The sequence below is a fragment of the Dermacentor albipictus genome, chromosome 9 (assembly GCF_038994185.2).
Source record: "Dermacentor albipictus isolate Rhodes 1998 colony chromosome 9, USDA_Dalb.pri_finalv2, whole genome shotgun sequence".
NCBI lineage: Eukaryota > Metazoa > Arthropoda > Arachnida > Ixodida > Ixodidae > Dermacentor > Dermacentor albipictus.
The window spans coordinates 102,205,358-102,224,437 of record NC_091829.1 but is presented as its reverse complement, the minus strand read 5'-3'; the positions used below and the strand labels follow the sequence as shown (position 1 = coordinate 102,224,437).

Sequence of the window (19,080 nt, the reverse complement as noted above, 5' to 3'; positions counted from 1 at the left end):
TTGTGGAGATTATTTATTTTAGTTCGCTGTGAGCCCGCTGAATAGGTCGGTATGACCTAGGATGCGAAGGACCGAAATACCTTGTTGCTGTGCGGATGGGTGCCGAGATCAGACGGAGGACGACAAGAAGTTATTTTGCATCCCGCGCAGCAAACAAAACCTAACCAGAAGGTACTTCTGGTTGCATAGAAATGGACGGAAAGACTGAACCGTCGGTAACTGCACGACTATGGGAGGAAAGTAACGTAGAGCGATACAAAGGTGCGAGAGAAAGTATACATCTGTGTGTGCAGAGCTGCAGTATTATTTCATTCGCGCGCATGAATGAATGTTCACAGCCGAAGTTTGTGGAGATTACTGATTTTAGTGCATTACGAGCCCGTTGACTTAGCAAGTACAGTAGGACCTAGCATGCAAGTAAATAGTGGAGCAGAAACGCATTAACTCGCTGACAAATATCCGCATTGCGTTACGTGCGATAAAAAATAAAATTCAGCAGGGAATTCTACTTTTGCACTTTCCTCTGTTTGTGCGCGCGTTGTTAACTGCGCTTTACAACATGTCCAAAATGTAATTTCCAATATCCTAATCGTATTTTGTGCGTTGCATATGTGAATAAATATATTGCTTAGTGCCTGCATTACTCTGTTTTTAAAAACGAATACTGCATAGCCACAGCTACTGGCCGTCAAATAATAAAGGGTAATACTGTATATCAAAGTACATTACATACAGCTGCGAGCTCGTTCCTTCCATGTTTCCCTTACACTCGAAGCTAGATGTTTCAGTAATCGGCAATGCCATTTTACTGATGAAAAACACACAACTGCAAATGAACATAAGAAAAACGCCACAAGCGATACACGGATTGCCAGAAAAACACAGTGCAGTAATAGCTGGGTCAATCCGCGTGCGTTTCGTATAAGGGCCCTCTAATTCTTACGGGGCTTTAGCGGTGCACGGAGGCGAAAAGGGGTAAACACAACAATGCGCGTCATGATTCTAGTTTACGCGGTGACGTCGCACGGTTGGTGTGCCGCGAGATCAGATCGCGCTGGCAGCCCGAACACGATCGAGGAGACACGCTGACACGATCCATACCGCCTCTTCATCATGTCACGACAGTTGCACTGGCTCGTAGCATTGAACCACAAGACACAGCAGTCGTCGTGTAATCGCTACACGACAGACACACTCAGGGACAAGAAGACTGTTGTCGCACTCGTTTCCACAAACACACAGGATGTTGTTTAGTTGCCGTGAGGGTCGCGCGCTTTGAGAATCGCACGTTTGAGCGACGTTATGTCGAAAGTTTTCCGGTCCAAGCGACTGTCAGCCTTCATTTTTACACGACTTCTTCGTTCAATGCAACCGCTATGTGTACGCAGCACACTTACATGCAAACGATTTCACAGGGCATACGGGATTAAGCGTAAGCAATCACCAAGGCTCGCGCGGTGATTGAGCGCAAATGAACGAAATGTAAACACGCGGAATCGAGGCGATCAAGCCCTCATTACGCTCTCTTGAGCTATTTTCTTGGAGCGGTCATTTGAAATTAAAGGACAAAATTTAGCAGTTCGGGTCCTTCTTTCGTTTTTCGCCACACTCAGGCACCAGTGGGTTTTATTTCCGCGTGTATGCAGATATTTTTTCACCTCACGAATACCGCGGCGCCGCGGTTTAGCGTGGGCGCCGTCTGCTACAGGAACTTCCTAGGTGGCGCGCGCGGTAGATGTCGCTACCTTGGAAATTATAGAGGGACCTTACACGCCATGTGAGATGCGCGCCACCCAGCGCCGATACGTCCGCACATTGCATTGCAGTTGCGTATTATTACACCAGGTGGCGTACAATGTAGCAGTTGCACAGGTAGGGGTACAAGGTAGATAGGGCAGGTTTGAGAATGAAAAAGAAAATCAAAAAGGTGGATCCAAAAATCCTAGAACGAAAAACATGGCGTACCTGATTAAACTAAGCAGGCTAGGTGACTGTTTGTCACAGCCCCTTTTCATAGGAGATATCAGCAGATCAGCGTCGTCATAGTTATCATCATATGGTGCCACTTGTCACATGATGTGGCATTTGTGCCACGTAGCTTCTATACGTGGGAATTTTTACGTCCCGCGTTTCGAATGTCCGTTTGACATTCCAACGAGGCATTTCCCTCAACGAGAAACCGCGATTAACTCTGGAAGTGCGTTGTAGCGCTGTTACGTGATGAGTGGTGCGCACTCTGAATGTCGTGTATTTTCTCAGCCCGTATGATATGGTATGAAGAACTTTATTTAGGTCCTGAGGGATCAGTCTGGGACTGATGCGCGCCGTTCCCATATGTTCTCTTAAATTTTGGGGGCTCGAAAGCGCGCGTGGCTTACTTGTTGTTGCTGTTGCCTCAGCACGTGGCTTATACCCTGTGCTTTATTCTCAAAGCCGCCTTGTTGTCATCTAGCGAACTCTTGGCTAATTTTTCATTGCTTTATTATTTTAATGTTCTTGTGCAGAATAATGTTAAGCCATTGAATATCAAATATTTAAAAGCGCCATTTATTGGAAACTTGAAGTGATAAAATGGAAATGAATTAGTAAGGCAATTGAATATTAATCCGCAAAACGTATTTTTTTTTTGCGAGGTGGTTATAGTCCGAGTGCTTTCTGTGCGCATGTGAAAGGGACGTGTGAGTGCGTAATAAAAATGATTTGGCAGTGCCACGTCCTTCAGAGCTCGTAAGCGGTGAAGGAAGTATTTTAGCACCCAGGGTCAATGTCTGTCTTTTTATGGAGCGCCGCTTGTGCAACTGTTTTTGTTTCAGCACGTGGCGAGGAGTAACCGAAGTGCAAGAGGGCAAAAAAAAAAGACACTCGTGGCAGTGTCATTTTATTAGCAAGTATTTTGATCACCTTTACTCTGGACGAGGAATTTGTTATGAGCAAGCTGAAACATGGCCGCGTGAGGTGATATGAGAAACTGTAAAGAGGACAAAGATCCCTGGGGCTACTCCGTATACCGACCCCCATAGTGGGTTGAGCCTTATCCGTAGGCACCGAACCAAACCAAACTCAACACATTCTCTACTCCGAGGCTCTTTTATTGGGCTATAGCCTCAGGAACATCTCCGTGACCATTTGCGACTATCTTTGTGACAAAAGAGGGCCGCCAGGTTAATTCGCGAAATCAATAATTGGACAGCTCTATAAATCGCTCCTTGTGTATTGCCAGTTACTCTAATTCCACCAAAAAGAGTGCTGTGTACATGTAATTACACTTATTTTTATTTCTGTATCTGTCAGGTAAATTTATTTCCTAATTATCATAAACTTTATAAATCACCCCAATTTACTTTTTCATTTAGGTTCTTCTCGCTCCCCCTTCCCTTTAACATTTCACCATCGTCTTCTTGGCCAGTCCCCCGTAGTGGGTGAGTGCCACAAGTGAGGAAGAGGCAAACAAGCAAGCAAGCAAGCTGCTTCGTCACCCTGTAGTCGGAAAAGAGTGGTAAGTTGGCGCATTCCGAATTTATTTAGCCTGAGGGGTTTCTGTCTAAGTTGATAAGCGAGGCCTCCACAGATTTCGAGGCCTCCACAGCGTGTAACGTTCCCATTGACATGCTGAAGCCATAGTCCAAAGATTACCGTAGAGTAAGGCGCATTGGCGTATCTCTGTGTAGCTTCCCTACTTGGCCACCTTCAGTTGCTGTAGCGCATAACAATTAGATTATGCGTAACATTGCTAGCTTCTGATGGCATTTAGCGCATACATGTGCTGACTCGATTTTGTAGTATGATATTTCAAAATTTTCACATTGTCTCTCGTGCACCTCGAAGCTAACCCTACCAGCAGCACGCATTCTTCATTCATGTCGGATTACGTGCAAGGCAATAGTGATATTGCTTTTCCTAATGTTGCGCATGCGTGCGCATTACGTGCTGTCGCGATAATCTTATTTAACGGCTCTGTATTGTTGACGTAACGGAAACACCTCGAAATATTATTATACCTTTATTTGTTGTTTCTTAGAAAATACTTTATTTCTTATGTTTGCTAAATCATCTTAGGAACAGCGTGAGAACGCATGAAAGAGCGAGAAAGGGCCAGAAAGAATGCTAGGATGTCGCACATGGAGCAGTGCGACATCCTATCTTACCGCACTGTAGAAGATGTAGCTGCGAACCCAGTTTGGAGCGAAGGGGCTATCATTCACCGTGGTACTACTCAACTCATAAGGGAAATAGTAGAAGCGTACCATATCTGCTAAGCAAAAGATATGTGCATCAGTCACTCTTCAGTGTAATTAACACAGAGTGTATTGAATGTTCGTTAGAGGACTGATATAGATGAGGCATATTCATGCGCGCATTATGTTGATGTCCGGGCTTATGAGCATACTCATGATTACATATTGTCACGTGGTGGTGACGTTAAAGAACACAGTAGCAATGCTGTGAAATACAAAACCAACTTTTATTGGGCGAACCTGTACCCACAAAAACAGGATACACTTATAGCACAACGATAGCGGCGAACACGGTCGGCGATCGTCGAAAATCTGATCGGCGGGTCAAGCGTGTCGGCTTTTATAGATTAGTCGTCGAATGTTCCAGAGTAACCGTTGGGACCCACGTGTCTTCCACAAAGTTCTACATTATTCGCGTCAGGCATACATGCAATGAGTTTACACAAGCTGCCTTTCGGTAGAGCTTTAGTTTCAGCGAAGCGGGTGAGATAGTCCGTCGCCACGACAATCCACTTATTTCCGGATGTTGACACCGGAAACACACCACGACGATCCACTTATTTCCGGATGTTGACGCCGGAAACAGACCCAACAAATCCATCCCGATCTGCTGAAATGGTTGGCAAGGAGGTTTGATAGGTTGTAGTAATCCTGCTGGCCTTGTCGGTGGTGCCTTGCGTCACTGACAGTCTCGGCATGTCTTGACGTAACGTGCGACGTCGGCGGTTTGACAACGGCCAGTAATACATTTCCTGTATCGTCGACAGTGTTCGGGAGAACCCGAACACTGTACAGCGTACAGTACTTCTCGACGCAGCGCTGACGGAACAACAAGAAGGTAGCTGGCGCGGACTGGTGAGAAGTTCGTTTTACGAGCAGGTTGTTTTGTAATGTGAACGAAGACAATGCGCGCTCAAATGCCCTAGGTACTACGTCGGTGTTCCCTTCCAAATACTCGAGAAGGCCTTTTAGCTCCGGGTCTGCTCGTTGCTATTTATTGAAGTCTTCTGCGCTTATTATTCCGAGGAAAGCGTCGTCATCCTTGTCGTCTTCCGGCGGGGGATCGATGGGGGCACGTGATAGGCAGTAGGCGTCTGAGTGTTTTCATCCGGACTTGTAGATCACCGTGGCGTCGTATTCTTGCAGTCTGAGGCTCCACCTCGCCAGCCGTCCTGAAGGGTGCTTTAAGTTAGCCAGCCAACACAACGCGTGATGGTCGGTGACGACTTTGAATGGCCTGCCATATAGGTAAGGGCGGAATATTGCTGTAGCCCAAATGGTGGCGAGGCATTCCTTTTCAGTCGTAGAATAATTGCCTTCCGCTTTTGACAGCGACCGGCTAGCATAAGATATCATCCGTTCATGTCCGTCTTTCCTCTGGACTAGGACGGCACCGAGGCCAAGGCTACTGGCGTCAGTGTGGATTTCGGTATCGGCGTCTTCATCGAAATGTGCAAGTAACGGCGGTGACTGTATGCGTCGTTTTAGTTTCTGAAATGCGTCGGCCTGCGGCGTTTCCCATTTGAACTCGACACCGGATTTGGTTAGATGCGTTAGCGGCTCAGCGATGAGTGAAAGTCCTTGACAAAGCGCCTGTAGTAGGCACACATGCCAAGAAACCTACGCACTGCGTTCTTGTCGATAGGCGGCGGGAACTTTGCAATGGCAGCTGTTTTCTGCGGGTCGGGGCGTACGCCGGATTTAATGATGACGTGGCCTAGGAACCGTAGCTCTTCGTTAGCGAAGCGGTCCTTTTCTGGCTTCAGAGTGAGCCCTGATGATTTGATGGCCTCTTGTACTGTCGCAAGCCGCCTAAGGTGATCGTCAAAATTTCCTGCGAAGACGAAGACGTCATCCAAGTAAACAAGACTGGTCTGCCACTTCAATCCTGGTAACACCGTTCCCATGACGTGCTGGAACGTGGCAGGCGCCGAGCACAGTCCGAATGACATGACCTTGAAATCGTAGAGGCCGTCTGGCGTGATGAAGGCAGTCTTTTCGCGATCTTTCTCGTCGACTTCCATTTGCCAGTAGCCAGAATTGAGGTCCATCGGCGTGGGGTCCATCGACGTGAAGTATTTAGCGTTGCATAGCCGATCCAATGCGTCGTCTATCCGTGGAAGGGGGTATACGTCTTTCATCGTGATCTTGTTCAGTCGACGATAACCGACGCAGCAACGTAGGGTTCCGTCCTTTTTCTTCCCCAGGACAACAGGAGATGCCCACGGGCTTTTCGACGGCTGGATGATGTCGTCGCGAAGCATTCCGTACACTTGTTGCCTAATAGCTTCACATTCTCGCGTCGAAACTCGGTAAGGGCTCTGGCGGAGTAGTTGAGCGCACTCTTCGGTTATTATGCGATGCTTTGCAACTGGTGTTTGTTGAATCTTCGATGAAGTCGACAAGCAGTCCTTCTATCGTCGGAGAAGACTTCTGAGCTTTTGCTGCTTGCTCATGGGGAGACTTGGATTTACGTCGAAGTTTGGTTCGGGGACTATGGTAGGCGGGGTAGATGCTGCAGAATCTGAGAGGACAAAGGCATTGCTCGTTTGCATAATTTCCTCGATGTACGCGATTGTCCTGCCATTGCTGATGTGCTTGAACTCTTGGCTGAAGTTGGTTAGCATTACTTCCGTTTTCCCTCCGTGGAGTCGGGCGATCCCTCTTGCGATGCAAATTTCACGGTCTAGCAATAGACGTTGGTCACCCTCGGTGACGCCTTCTACGTCGGCAGTTCTTTTGGTGCCGACGGGAATGACAATGCTGGAGCGAGGCGGGATGCTGACTTGACTTTCGAGCACGCTTAAGGCGTGGTGGCTACGAGACCTCTCCGGCGGTATCGCTTGATCTTCAGACAGAGTTATCGACTTCGAATTCAGGTCGATGACTGCGCCGTGTTGGTTTACGAAGTCCATGTCGAGAATGACGTCGCGTGAACATTGTTGGAGGATAACGAAAGAGGGAGAGTAAGTCCGGTCATGAACGGTAATTCTTACCGTGCAGATTCCAGTCGCCGCAATCAGGTGACCTCCAGCGGTCCGAATTTGAGGGCCTTCCCATGCAGTCTTAACCTTCTTCAACTGGGCGGCGATGCGTCCACTCATGACGGAGTAATCGGCCCCAGTGTCGACTAAGGCGGTGACTGCGTGGCCGTCGAGAAGCACGTCGAGGTCGGTGGTTCTTTTTCTTGCGTTACAATTAGGTCTTGGCGTCGGATCACGGATGTGTCGTGTTAACCTGTGGCTGGTATGTAACGTCGTCAGGTCGTCTTTCGTCGTCGTATTCTTTGCTTTCACACTTCGTCGGGACGGCGGCATGTCGTTATGTCGTCTAGATAGGTTCTTCGGCGTGTTCGTCGGCGGCGGAGGATCTTCGTCACTTCGACGAATAGCAACCGCACCTCCATCGTTTGCTGCTCTTAGTTTTCCGGATATGGGCTCGCTGACCGGCCCCGGGCTGGGCCATTGTATGGACGGCGCTGCGGAGACAGTGAACGGGACGGTCGTCGAGAGTTGCACTGAGTGCCGGATAGGTAATCGGCGATGTCACGTGGGCGCTCGCCAAGCTGTGGACACGGCGCGTTGACGGTGAACCCTATCAGTCCCAAGTCACGGTATGGGCATCGACGATACACATGGCTGGCTTCTCCGCAGCGATAGCAGAGCGGGCGGTAGTCGGGGGCTAGTCAAACGTCCGTCGTCGTCGCGTAGGTGCGCTGGGCGACGGGTGGGCGTGCTGGCGGCGGCGGCGGACGAAGGAATTGCGGCGTTACAGGGCGCTGGCGCGGTCGCGGAAGGGGGCCTTGACGGCGTGCGACGGCGGCGTAGGTCATCGCTTCTGGCTGGGGCTGCGGTAGTTAAGGTTGCACCTCAGGAACCCCAAGCGATCGCTGAACCTCATCTTTCACGATGTCGGCGATCGAGGCCACTTGAGGCTGCGACGAAGGCAGGACCTTGCGCAGTTCTTCGCGCACAATGGCCCTGATGGTCTCTTGAAGGTCATCGGAACCCAGTCCTTGGATGGCGTACTGCGGCGTGAGCCCTTGGCGGTTATATTGCCGGGTGCGCATCTCCAGAGTTTTGTCGATCGTCAATGCCTCTGCAGAAAACTGAGCTACAGTCTTCGGTGGGTTACGAATAAGTCCGGTGAAAAGTTCTTGCTTGAGGCCCCGCATCAGGAAGCGGACTTCTTTCTCCTCCGACATTTCCGGGTCGGCGTGCCGGAAAAGACGGGCCATCTCCTTCGTGAAGATCGCGATCGATTCATTTGGCAGCTGCGCTCTAGTTTCTAGTAGAGCTTGGGCTCGCACTTTTCGAACCGCGCTTGTAGATGTTTGCAAGAAGCCGCTTCGAAACAGGTCCCACGTCGTTAAGGTGGCTTCTCGATTCTCGAACCACGTCCTGGCAGCGTCTTCGATGCGACGAAGACGTGTCGCAGTTTGCCGTCACGGTTCCAGCTGTTAAATGCAGCGACCCTTTCATACGTCTTGAGCCAGGTTTCCGAGTCCTCGAATGTTGAACCGCGGAACGTCGGAGGCTCCCTAGGCTGCTGCAGCACGATGGGGGACGCTGGGGCTGCCATTGGGGTTGCCTTGGCTACAATCTTTCAGGTCTCCTCAGGCAGAAGTCCGTGCTCCGGGGGTAGCTGCTGAAGATGGCGGCTTGCTCGATGGTCTGGGACTACGTTGGTGTTCTCCTTGCGGTCCGGGCTTGGATCACGGGTTGTCGGGGGCGTCCGGTAAATGAACGAAAAGTACCTCCACCAGATGTCACGTGGGGGTGACGTTGAAGAACACAGTAACAATACTGTGAAAGACAAAACTAACTTTTATTGGGCGAACCTGTGCGCACAAAAACAGGCTACACTTATAGCACAACGATAGCGGCGGGTATGGTCGGCGATCGTCGAAAGTCTGATCTGCGGGTCAAGCGTGTCGGCTTTTATAGATCAGTCATCGAATGTTCCAGAGTAACCGCTGGGACCCGCGTGTCTTCCACAAAGTTCTACATTATTCGCGTCGGGCATGCATGCAATCAGTTTACACAAGTTGCGGTGAAAGACATTGAACGGAGCCATCGATAACATTCCAGAAACTGCTTTTATATGCAGGCGCGTCCTGCGATGTGCGATAACATTTGTTAGGCGGTGAGAAGTGGTCGCCCGATAAAGATAAAGAAGTACACATGTCAATATAACCACTCTGTATAACGTTTTTGTAGTGCCCGCGGCATGAAATCAATAAAGAAATTAGGGCCCTGCAATTATCTAGAGCAGACGTAAGCATAAAATGGCTACCGGCAAAGCATGTTTGTTGTAGAATATACTAGCCACAGTCGCAAAATTGGTAAAGTCCATAATCGCAATGGCGCACACAACCACAGCGCACCACAGCACAGGAACCTGTTTTGAACTGAACGTCATTGCATGTATCGTCCTGGCGAAACAGCCATCCGCGGCCCCGGATGCTGCCGGCTTGGTAACGTAATGCGATGCCATCTATCGAGCCGGCGCAAAATCCGCGCCGCGGAACTCATGGACCGCTGGCATTGAACAGACAACCGTGCCTGAGCGCCGAAAGATGACAATTAAGCGTATGGGGCCCTGTATCTGCCTTCTGAACTTCGTCTTTTGGAAATAACAAATGAAGCTTCAGCGTACTAGGAGTTACAGCTTGAATGATATCGTGAACAAAAATTAGGTAGAACTCGCAAGCAATATTGTAACTTTTTCGGCAGTAACGAGCGTATGTAATGCGGTCCCGTACAGACAGTTGGTGGCCGGAGACACCACATTTTCTTCAGTTTTGACTGGTTGCCCGGATGATCTCATTTTGTTCTCGCAACTTGCCCTGATCCCGTTTGGGCGCCCTGATAACGGCTTTGGCTTTCTGCTGAAGTTCACTTGAAGGTCGCCGCAACAGAAGTTAAACGCATTTCGTGCTTAATATGTGTTCTCTTCAATAAACTTCCTAGTTTCAAATCAGCGCCTGTCTGGTTGTCTTTTCCGCTGTCCATGTGTTTTGGCGCTGTTCTTAAGGCTAAGGTTATCTAACTTGCCCAAATGTCTGTTCTCCTGTTTACTAAATCATTCGCGGTTTGGTTTCTTTCAGTTGGCCGCAGGCTTTTCTGAGTAAGAATGTTCTGTGCTTTCCGCACTAATTTATGCACAGTAGCGGCATACTTACCTTGGCTGTTACCTTTGCCCGCTCACAGAAGTGCCTTGGATTCAAATCTGCTGAATCAGCCAGCCCTGTACTTCCGAACACAGTCGCTTATGTTCTATCGCTTGTGAAATTCAAATTACTAGAATTAACTATAAAACTATGAAATTACTAGAATGTTTACAGGTTTTGATTTCTTAATGCGATTGGCATTATTGGCCTTTTTCAGGCGCTTTAAATCCATCTATCCATCCATCCATCCTCTTACATCGACCCAGGCGCTTAAGTTGTCTACTTTCCCCGCAGGGGCGTCTGCGTAAGCAGGCGTTTGGTGTGTTGCGACACCACGTACCCGAGCACATGGGGGTTGGATCCTCCCGCGTGTAGCCGTGCGCGGCTTAGCCGTGTCCGGGGAAAAGGGGATCCTGTAGGTTGAGCCGATGCCGGGTGTTCGGACCTTAAGGCCCCCCGGCGGAGGCAACACACCTCTTTGGCCTCGGCTTCCCGTAGACGGCACCCCCGGACTGACCCACCCGGGGGAAATCGTCAGTCGCCTTTTCCTGTCCTCCTCTCTTGTCTTCGCCTTTCTCTCTTGCCTTTTTCATCTTTCCTGTCTTCTCATCACTTCTCCTCACTTCCTAGTTTCCCGGCGGCAAGGGTTAACCTTGTGTAGCTAGCCAGCCTTGGTTATGCTGTATTTGGTTATAGCAGCGATGTACGGCTGGCGTTGGCAGGGTTTCTCTAGCAGGAACTCCTGTCACGTCCCCCTGTTGGGCTCCATGGTGGGTGGTCGGCATCGCGGCCGAAAACCCTACTGTACTCATGGAAAACGCTTTTCCTAAACTCCCTGATCGCCCTCACAAACAAGGGCGCACCGAAGACCTCTTTCAGTTTTTTGGACGACAAGTCCAGAACTTTCCTAGATATTATGTGATTCACTCGGAAAACGCAGACAAACTAGTGCGCAACATTTCACCGTTCCTTGTTTCGAAGTCTTTAACTGAAGTCTTCTTCTCTTGGAGCTCCACGATAAGAAACAGTACGAGAAACTGCCGAAACTTGTGTCATTTAGGGAGACCCAAGTAACAGTAACCCCGCACCGTACCACGAACACTACCCGCGGCGTTGTCTCGGGTGATGACATGCTAGAGCTCACTGAAGCTGAACTCTTGGAGGGCTTCAGCGAACAGAATGTCATAAGTGTTAAGCGAATTAAGATGAGGCGAAATGGTAAAGAGATCAAGACGAAACACCTGATACTCACTTTCGGTTCTAGTGTCCTCCCCGAGTCCATCGAGGCCGGTTATATCAAACTCCGTGTTAGGCCATACGTGCCCAATCCTCTTAGGTGCTTTAAGTGCAAAAGGTTCGGCCACAGTTCACAGAACTGTCGAGCCCGGCTCACATGTGCCAAGTGCAGTGACAAAGAACATTCTTCCGAAACGTGCCAGAACACTCCACATTGTGTCAACTGTGAAGGCGAGGATGCCGCATACTCGCGGCCCTGCCCATCCTGGAAAAGTGAAAAAGAGATCGAGAAAATCAAAGTAAAAGAAAATACATCTTTCAAAGAGGCACGTAGGCGGGTGTCATTCCTAAGAGCAGCTTTGCCGATGTGGCGCGTAAGGGGGCAGCGTCACAACGGCCTCCGGCGGCTGTCCAACCCACAGGCAGTGAGTCGGCAGTTACGCCATCTGCCCTCGCGGCGGTTGCAGCTAGCGCTGCTCCGTCAACACAGCAGAGGGGACCATCGACCCCGAAGGTGGGCGCAGCCGAGGCTGCCCCAACATCCCCGGCACCTTCCAGCGTTGGCAACAGCCGGCGCAGCCAAATCCCGCAGGGTGCCCCATCGACCTCTGGGCTGGTGGGCGCAGGGGTCTTGCCCTCCAAGGCAGGACTCTCTCTTGTAACTTCTCGCTCGCAAGAGCACGTGTCCGGCGCCTCACAAGAGGCAATGGACGCTCCACCTGTCCTCAAGGCGCACCAAACGCCTAAGGAGCGGCAAGGCTCCTTCGAACGCTCCAGAAAGGGCAGAACCCCGGTACAGGGCCTCGAAAGGGCGCTGTAGTTTAATCTCTGTAATCTCCATAATCACTACTTCTGTTTCTGTACACACAGCACTTATTAACTTCCAATATGGATACACAAATAATTCAATGGAACGTCAGAGGTCTTCTCGGAAACCTTGATGATGTGCAAGAACTGATCCACAAACACAATCCAAAAGTGCTGTGTTTACAGGAAACACACTTAAAATCTATACACACAAACTTTCTCCGAAAGTATGCTACGTTTCGCAAAGACTGCGAGGATGCTGTCGCATCATCTAGCGGTGTAGCCATTATTGCTGACAGAACTGTAGCGTGTCAGCATTTAAAGCTCCAAACGACCCTTGAGGCAGTGGCCGTTCGAGCCGTACTTTCATATAAACTCATAACCATCTGCTCCTTGTATATACCACCACATTATCACCTTCACAGACGAGACATAGAATCATTAATAGATGAGCTCCCGGAGCCCTATTTGATTCTTGCTGATTTTAATGCACACAGTAGTTTGTGGGGCGATTCACGCTGTGATACGCGAGGTCGCGTCATTAAACAGCTGTTTTTTTCTTCAGGAGCATGTCTCTTGAATACAAAGGAGCCTACGTATTTTAACCTAGCTAACAAGTCATATTCTGCCATAGATCTTAGCATTTTATCGCCGACACTTTTACCTCATTTTAAATGGAGTGTGCTTAATAACCCGTATGGCAGTGACCACTTTCCAATAACCTTAAGTATGACGGAACAAGATCGACTTCTCCCGCAGGTCCCCCGGTGGAAGGTTGAATCAGCCGATTGGGAACGGTACCGAACTCTTACTCATATGACGTGGGCTGAGATGTCCGGTATAGCCATACATGATGCTGTCACATATTTTACAGCTTTTATACTAGATGCCGCCTCTAAGTGTATTACCCAAGTGAGCGGCACTGGTTCTAAGCGGCGTGTTCCCTGGTGGAACGATGCATGTAGGCAAGCGCGGAGGAACCAGAACAAAGCATGGGCGCTGCTTCGCGATTCGCCAACAGCAGAAAACCTGGAAAACTTTAAGCATGTCAAATCACAGGCGAGGAGAACGCGCCGACAAGCAAGACGAGAGAGTTGGGAAAAGTTTGTCTAAAGCATTAACTCTTACACAGATGAGAGAAAAGTCTGGAATAGAGTGAAGAAAGTTAACGGGCAACAAACGTATTCCTTACCTTTAGTAAACAGCCACGGAGAAAGCCTGAAAGATCAAGCCAACTCTCTTGGTGCACATTTTGAATACATACCGAGCTCCTCGCACTACTCCGAAACCTTGCTAAAGAACAAAATGCGAATAGAAAAGCAAAAGCTACAAAGAAAATGTGCTAAAAGTGTGGCGTACAACGAACCATTCTCCATAGCAGAACTGCAGGCAGCACTGAACTGTTGTAATACATCCGCCCCAGGTTCAGACCGCATAATATATGAGATGTTGAAACAACTACCCCCCGAAACACAAAAAGCCCTCCTTTACCTTTACAAATTTATATGGTTTTCCGACGAGATCCCCTCTGTTTGGAAGGAGGCTATTGTAATCCCAATTCTAAAGCAAGGAAAGGATCCTCCCTCTGTATCAAGCTACAGACCCATAGCACTGACAAGTCGCCTCTGCAAAGTTTTCGAAAAAATGATTAACTGTCGCCTACTACACTTCCTGGAATCAAACAATTTGCTCGATCCATACCAATGCTGGTTTCGGGAGGGTCGATCTACCAGCGACCATCTTATACGCATAGAGGCCCGTATCCGTGAAGCTTTTGTCCATAAGCAGTTTTTCTTATATGTATTCCTTGATATGGAGAAAGCTTATGATACTACGTGGCGGTTCGGGATATTGAGAGACCTCTCACACTTAGGTATACACGGAAATATGGTCAATGTTATCGAAAGTTATCTGTCAAATCGGACATTCCGTGTTCGATTGGGCAATGTTTTGTCACGGAAATTGGTACAGGAGACTGGAGTGCTGCAGGGCGGGGTGCTCAGCTGCACGCTCTTTACAGTAAAAATGAATTCTCTCCGTCTACACATACCACATAACATATTTTATTCAACATATGTTGCCGATGTGCATATAGGATTTCAATTAAGTTCTCTCGCAATCTGTGAGCGACAGGTCAAGCTTGGTCTTAGCAAGGTCTCCAAATGGGCTTATGAGAACGGGTTCAGACTGAACCACAAAAAAGCACCTGTGTTGTTTTCTCTAGAAAAAGAGGCCTACATCCTGATCCTGAAATGGTGTTGCATGATGAGCGTCTGCCTGTAAACAGGGAACATAAATTTCTAGGCATAATTTTAGACGCGAAATTAACTTTTATACAGTACATAAGGTATCTTAAAAACAAATGTATGAAAACAATGAATATCCTAAAGGTTCTCTCACGCACAACCTGGGGTAGTGATAGAAAATGTCTCATGAACTTGTACAAAAGCCTCATACGCACACGACTAGACTATGGAGCCATAGTTTACCAGTCGGCTACACCAACTGCTCTCAAGATGCTAGACCCTGTCCACCACATAGGAATTCACCTGTCCACAGGCGCCTTTAGAACAAGCCCAGTGGAAAGCCTGTACGTTGAATCGGATGAGTGGTCACTGCATCTGCAGAGAACATATTCGTCTTTCATGTATTTTCTTAGAGTGAACGGAAACAATCAGCATCCCGCGTATTACACCATAAACGATTTGTCCAGTTGTCAGCTTTTCCGCAACCGGCCCACAGTGGCACAGCCTTTCTCCATGCGTGTTAGAGACATGGCCGAAGAAACAAGGGTTCCACTGTTTGAATACCACCTTATGTCCCCTGCTATACGGACCCCGCCGTGGCAGTGGCAACCAATAGACTGTGATACATCTTTCGTAGCTGTTACAAAGCACGCGCCTGTCGCGCATATACGAATGTACTTCCTCGAGTTACAGCACAAATACTGCTCTCCTGAATTCTTTACAGACGCATAGAAGTGTAATTCTGGCGTATCCTACGCAGCGGTAGGTCCATCCTTTTCAGATGCCGGTGTTCTGCACCCTAATACAAGTATTTTCACAGCAGAGGCCTACGCGATATTGGCTGCTGTTAAACACATTAATGAATTTAATATCTCAAAGGCAGTTATATGCACAGACTCTTTGAGTGTCGTAAATACTTTGAAAGCTGTCAGGAAATATCAAAACCCTGTAATTGTACCTCTTTACACAGCCCTATGCGCAACCTACGAGTCCAAGCAGCATATCCTCGTATGTTGGGTGCCGGGGCACCGAGAGATAGAGGGAAACGTGTTGGCTGACCAGGTAGCCACATCCGTCCACGCGAACGCTACCAACACTTGCACGACTGTCCCTGTAATGGACCTCAAACCCTCAATAAGAAAAAAGCTAAGGGCTTTCTGGCAGCGCTTGTGGGACAAAGAGACAGAAAATAAATTACATGTTATCAAGCCGTATCTTGGCAACTGGCCGCCGGTATAAAAGGATCGCCACACAGAAGTAACACTTTGCAGACTCAGGATAGGACACAGATAGAGCACACACGCATACCTATTGTCTACTGGCGAGCCACCCACGTGTGATAAATGTGGTGAGCCACTTACTGTGCTTCACATCCTGCTACAATGCACTCAATTAGACGCTAATAGGAAAAAGCATTTACCATTACCACATCGGCAGATAATTACACTCCATCGTCAAATGATTATAGGAATAGAACCTCTCCTTAAACATGAATCCCTGTTTCGATTTTTAAAAGATGTACATAGTTTTCATATTATAGCCCCAGGAAATCCGTAGCATAGCCTCTAACAGAGGATTCTGCTGCGGTAGGTGCAATAAAAGAAAGCACCTGCCTCCCAGCCTTTGGGCTCAAAGGCCCCCCGGAGGCATAAGTGCTATTTACATATTCTTGCATTTTAGCTCCATGGTCACTTATCACGCGTACTATATCCACAGACCACTACATGTATCGCTATAACAATTTTATGCTATATACTATTTTACGCTTCCATCACACTGATTGATTTTAGGCCACTTTACAGCCGTGTTACATCCCACCATCGCCACTCACAAATCAGCGCTTAACACATTACCAGTCATGGCGCTCTTTGGCCACACCTGGCCCTTGCGCCACTAAACAACACACATCCATCCATCCATCCTAAGTTGTCTACAAGCTTGCGCTACTGGTCATGTGGTCGTGGTGCCGTCGTGGTCTTTCTATTTTCGTCATTCTAAGTTCGTCATCTGGCTCTTGTCATGACATCGTCGTCCCGTCTTGCAGGCCAAACCAGTGGACCAGTTGTGTAATAGCTTGGGCCGCTAGGTCGTTGATGCCATCATGGCCATTGCATCGTCATCATTCCACTGTTGCCATCCGACTGTCGTCACGCAGTCGTCGTTACGCCATCGTTGTCGTACTGTCTTCATAACGAGGCCACCATAAATTCGCCATCATGCCATTGCACTACAACGCCATGCCATCATCGTTATTGCGTCATCGTCGCATTGACACGTGTGCTTGTTTATCTTCCTCCGGTGGCCGCCGTACGCCGGCTAACAAACTTTGAACGTTATTGCTAACTGCAAGACACGCGTGCATCATCGTCCACGCCATCTGTTGTGCATGTCCTCGCCTAACCTTGTATTATCGATTGCATGCGTGACACGAACTGTGTAGCAGTTTCTGGAAACCACGCGGGCGCCAGCGGTTACAGTATTACCTTCGACGAGTGATGCATAAAAGCCGACACGCGTGACCCGCTGACCAGAGTTTGGACGATGGCCGACTTTTCTGGCCGCTATTGTTGCGATTCAGTGTTATACTTGTTTTGCTGAGCATAAGTTCGCCCAATAAATAGTTAAATTTGTAACTCCCACTCTTAACTCGGCATTATCATTCACCGTCACTGCTACTACGTAACATCTGATGGAGCTACTTCAGCGTTCATGTACCGCATGCCCCAGCAAAGCCGTGAACCAAGCCCGGAACGAGAGGACAACGCCAACATCATCAAGGACCAGCGAGCTAGCCGTAGGCAGTAAAGACTGCTATGGAATACGGGCCTCTTCCCGAGAAGACGACATGAATCAAGGCCAGGCCAATGACCCCAAAGGCCGCCCCAGCATCCCCATCCTGCTGCAACAACTTCGGGAGTCACCGAACTTTCGTGGATCATCAGCTGAAGACCTTAAAACCTGGCTGGAGACATATACGAGATGACCACGGCGTTCAATTGGAGCGGCGGCGAGAAGCTCCGCAATGTATATTTTTCGTTGGGTAAGGCCGCTTGGACCTGGGACGTGGGACCCATAACGTGAGAACTTCGTGAAGACCTTCATGAGTGCAGTACGAAAGGAAAGGGCCGAAGTTCGCTTACAAACCAGTGTTAAAGTTCCCGGCGAGAACCTCGCGATCTTCACGGAAGAGATGATTCGCATCTTCCTCAGCGCCCACCCCAACACGTCTGAAAAAAAAAAGGAAGTTCGGGTCTTGATGGGGGTTGTGAAATAGCAACTATTCGCCTGATTGATACGCCACCCACCCAAGACTGTCACAGAATTTGTTCCGGAGGCCACAAATATCGAGAAGACGCTTGAAATGCGCACCATGTGCTACAACCGCTGTGCGCTGACAACGAACTGTGCCGACGACCTGCGTGCGACGGTCAGAGCTGTCGTATGCGAAGAGCTGCACAAGCTGCACGCAACGTCGCAGCCAGAGGTGGCATCGATCGCTGACACACTTAACGGTGAGCTTCAGCGGTCACTGAAAGTACTAGAAGTTCCGGCATCGCTGCAACGCCAGCCGGAAGCGATGACCTACGCCCCCTTCACCCGCCATCGCCCCGGCCCTGTAATGTCGCAATTCCGTCGTTCGCTGCCACCGCCGCTAGCACGCCCGCACGTCGTCCAGCGCAGCTACCCGAGAAGGATGGAGATTTTGCGCGCCACGGGCCGACACGCGCTCTGCTGCAACTGCGGTGAAGCTAGCCACGTCTACCGCCAATGCCCATACTGCAACGTGGGACTGTCAGGGTTCACCGTCAATGCACCCTGCCCAGAGCAAGGTGAACGACCACGTGATATCGCCGGCTACCTGGCCGCCCCTCAGTGGAGCCTTCGACGACCATCCTGTTCGCCATCCCCAGGCAACTACCTGACGCCGCAGCAACGACCATGCACTGGCCAAGCCCGAGGTTGGTCCGTCAGCCCGTAACAGCAAAACTAAAATCAGCAACCAATGGAGATGGGGTCACTGCTCGTCGAACTGACAACGCTCCGCCGCCGACATACACGCCAAAAAAACTATCTCGACGACATATCAACGAGACACCGCTATCGCGACGTGGCCTGGAAGCAAAGAATATGCTGACAAAAGAAGACTTGACGACGCGACGTTTTAGTCACAGGCCAACAGGATCCAGCCATGATCCAATGCATAGACCAAACTGCAACGTAAGACAGAAAACCACCGAGCTCGACGTGCTTCTCGACGGCCACGCAGCCATCGCTTTAGTGGACACAGGGCCTGGCTACTCCGTCATGAGGGGACCTATCGCCGCCTAGCAGGAAAAATTTAAGACTACATGAGAAATCTTTCGAATATGTACCCCATGAGGAC

At 49.3% G+C, this 19,080-nt stretch overlaps 1 protein-coding gene across 3 annotated transcripts in view; it reads left to right on the top strand.

Annotated features, from left to right (window-relative positions):
* The first annotated feature begins 3,425 nt into the window (after positions 1-3,425).
* Positions 3,426-19,080, top strand: part of LOC139049593 (phospholipid-transporting ATPase ABCA3-like) — a 333,665-nt gene continuing 318,010 nt past the window's right edge. For 2 of the 3 annotated variants that reach the window (XM_070525156.1, XM_070525154.1), the window contains exon 1: positions 3,426-3,496. The gene's annotated coding sequence lies outside the window, so the exon portion shown is untranslated. The remainder of the gene's footprint in view (positions 3,497-19,080) is intronic. The other variant, XM_070525155.1, reaches the window with a different exon arrangement.